The sequence below is a fragment of the Gopherus flavomarginatus genome, unplaced genomic scaffold (genome assembly GCF_025201925.1).
Source record: "Gopherus flavomarginatus isolate rGopFla2 unplaced genomic scaffold, rGopFla2.mat.asm mat_scaffold_2628_arrow_ctg1, whole genome shotgun sequence".
Lineage (NCBI taxonomy): Eukaryota > Metazoa > Chordata > Testudines > Testudinidae > Gopherus > Gopherus flavomarginatus.
This window is the reverse complement of record NW_026114934.1, coordinates 24,820-28,252: the sequence shown is the minus strand read 5'-3', so window position 1 is coordinate 28,252 and position 3,433 is coordinate 24,820. Positions and strand designations below refer to the sequence as shown.

At 49.2% G+C, this 3,433-nt stretch overlaps 1 non-coding gene across 1 annotated transcript; it reads right to left on the bottom strand.

Annotated features, from left to right (window-relative positions):
* Window positions 1-1,285: 1,285 nt before the first annotated feature.
* Window positions 1,286-1,358, bottom strand: TRNAV-AAC (transfer RNA valine (anticodon AAC)). The gene has a single exon. It is a non-coding gene; the product is annotated as a tRNA-Val (tRNA).
* Window positions 1,359-3,433: the final 2,075 nt, after the last annotated feature.

The window sequence follows — 3,433 nt, the reverse complement described above, 5'->3', positions numbered from 1 at the left end:
TCACTGTGAATAGTACATGAACCAGCCTTGTAATGGAGCTGAGATTTCCCAAGAACTTCAAGCAAAATACACCAGTTTAAGTAGAGCATAAAACAGATTTATTAACTACAGAAAGATGGAGTTTTAAGGATTATAAGTGGTAGGAATAAAAGATCAAAGTAAATTACCATGGAAATTAAAGATAAATTCACAATCTAAACTTTACACCTTATTACACTAGGGCGTAGTTCAGTTATGCACACAGGAAGGCTTAATGCTCGAGCTGCTGCACATGCTGGGCAGGCTTAAGGTCGGGCTCCCCATGGCAGGAGAGAAGAAGACTCGGCCCCTGGAGGGGCAGGCTGGGGCTTCCTGGATCCCATTTGCTCACAGCCAGCGCCCTGCCCCCATTCCCAAGTCATCCATGGCGCCCCCAGGTCGGCCAGAATGGAGCAGCAGTTTTCACTGCACTACGTCCACTTATGGCTTACAGGCAACTCCCAGACTCACCACAGTCCACCATCTCGGCCAGAAAGGAGCCCACTCAGCCTCACCATTGCTGCTTTTCCTTCCCCCCAGAACCCCGCTTCTCCTGGGCTGCAAGTAGCCATCCCTGGGATGCCAACAGGCAGCCACAGGGGTCTGTCTCTCAGCAGCCAACCGCACCTCCATGGGTTCAGCCCTCAGAAGGGCAGGTGGGGGTTTCCTGGATCCCAGTTGCTCACAGCCAGCCCAGCCTCCACCTCTAAAACCATCAGTCATGCCCCCAGGTTGGCCATAAAGGAGCCGCCATTCTCCACTTGGACTCAGCTTTGCTTGTTTTCCTTTCACCCAGAACCTCCCTTCTTCTCCTGGGCTGCAAGTAGCCACTCCTGGGAAGCCAAGAGGCAGGCACAGGATTCTACCTCCCAGCAGCCAACCACACCTCCCCAGGCTTTGCAGAATGAAGGGTGGTGCTCTACTAACCCCACTTAACCGCACAGCTTCTTCCCTGCCTTCCTCAGCTCAACTTTCCTCTATTGCCCCATTCCTGCCTCACTTCCTCCTTTGGCCAGTCACGCAAAGGAGCCCAGCAGGAAGTGAGAGCCTCTATAGGCCAACCTCCAACAGCAGAGGTGGCCAAGCCACAAGCCTCCAAATGGTGACTGGCCTAACTACTCTAGGTTCTCCAGCCTGACACCAAGGTGCTTTCTCCACTGCTGTCAGCATCCTCTGTCATGCAGGGGTTGGAGTTATCCCAGGGACAGGCCAATAGGAGGAGTGCCCTTTCTGAATAACAAGGGGATCTGGGAAAAGAAAGCCAGCATGTTTCTGCCTGGTTTTGAACCAGGGACCTTTTGCGTGTTAGGCAAATGTGATAACCACTACACTACAGAAACTCCACCTACTGGGCTGTTGCTCACTCTGGCACAGACCGATGGACAAATCTAGAGAATGTGGTGGTAGCCCCTCGATAGGTCAGCTGGCAGGGCAGAGGACTGGAGCCAGCACTCAGGAAGTCGTCCTTACCTCGCCCGTGTGACTCCAGCTTGAGGGAGAGCTTCTTTTTCTTCTCCTTGCTGACAAAGAGCAAGAGAAGAATGAAAGGTCAGGTGGGCCAACTCGGTGCAGAAGCCCATGCTGTCTTTTCCTGCTGCATAGCCTGAAATGAGGGACTCGTGGCAGTTAAAGGAACTGCTGCACTCTCAGAAAACATCCCGCCCATGCATAAAGGAGGATAGAAGAGCCTGTTAGTCTTGCACGCTCCCAACTGAACTGTTTCAGCATCTGCTAGGTTTCTTTTTGGCCTGTTACTTTTCTGTCTGGGATGTTGTTGTCAGCTGTGGCACAGAAAAAGGACATCATTGCGAGCTGCCCATGAAGATAAGATTAACTTTTGCCTTCCTTGCTCGGCTTTACTTGCTTCCTCACCCTATTCCTGCCTTAGTTCCTGTGTTACCTGAAGGCAACGGGGGCCCAGCAGTACGAAGAGGAAGTTAGACAGCTAGACCCTGGTGGCAAAAGTTCTGCCACCGCTTGCCACCCCACTCTCTTCTCCCAGCTTCACATATTGACCGCCAGGGACTTGGTGCCCAGCAGCGCAACGGAAGGCAGTGGACAGAGCCACCCTCGCCTTGAAGCTCTGGCTCATTAAACCGTATCTTCAGTCGCTGATGGCCAATGAGAGACCAACAGCGCTTGCCATTTTAGCACTTGAAAATGCCATTGGTCAGTCACTGGATCTCTTTAATGCTGTTACATAACAAATGAAAATAGAATCTCAGTGTGACATTCTGTACCTTTGGGGGAGTGTGCTGTAACCCCCATATTCCTCATTTTCATATAATCGTGATCTTATATACAGAGCATGCCTTGTAAGGTATCAGGGGAAAGGATATGATCTGCTGAAAGTCATTTCTCTACCCATAGATGTTTACCATTCATGCATATGAAGTTATGAGAATTGTGCAGTGTGGTTATCACTATGCTGTAAGGTGGGGGAGTCAGCCAAATATTAGCTCCCCAGTGACAACAGCAAGGAAAGTAACCAACACCCGGACAGGGTGTCAAACAACCCATCAACAGCCATTGTTCAGCAAGGGAGCTACAGTGCAATCACTTACCTGCAAGAGGACACCCCAGGGGAATTGCTCAGACTTGCTTGGAGAGACGCAGTGATGCTCACCTGACTCTGAAGGGGGAGCAAAGCCAAGAGGGAAGAAAGGACATGATGAAAGCAGAGACATTTGCCATGCTTTTTCTCTCTCGTCCACCTACATCTACAGACACCCCCACACCAAGCAACTGAAGCGCTGACGAAAGGGGAGAGCCTGGCTGAAAAGCCACCAGCCGGCCTGTGGTGAGAAGCATCTAAGTTTGTAAGGACATTGAAAGGGTTAAGATCAGCTTAGAGTGCATTTTGCTTTTATTTCACAAAAACAACGAGGAGTCCGGTGACACCTTAAGAACTAACAGATTTATTTGGACACAAGCATTCGTGGGTAAAAAGCCCTCTTCTTCAGATGCATGGAGTGAAAATTGTAGATAGAGGCATAAATATATATTGGAACATGATGTAAAGGGAGTTACCCTACAAGGGGAGAACCAGTGTTAAAGGCTAATTCAGTCAGGGTGGATGTGGCTCTCTCCAAGTAATTGACAGGGAGGTGTCAATACCAAGAGAGGGAAAATTGCTTTTGTAGTGAGCCAGTCACCCCCAGTCCCTCTTCAAGCTCAAATTAATGGTGTTAAGTTTGCAGATCAGTTGTAACTCTGCAATTTCTCTTTGAAGTCTGTTTTTGAAGTTTTTTGAATGGCTTCTTTTAAATGGCTACTTTGAATGGCTACGTTTAATTGTGTTATTGAATATGAACATGTAAACGTGTTATGGAAGTCCCATGTGGTCTAGTGGTTAGGATTCTTGGCTTTCACCCAGACAGCCTGGGTTCAATTCCCCACACAGGAACAATGCAGA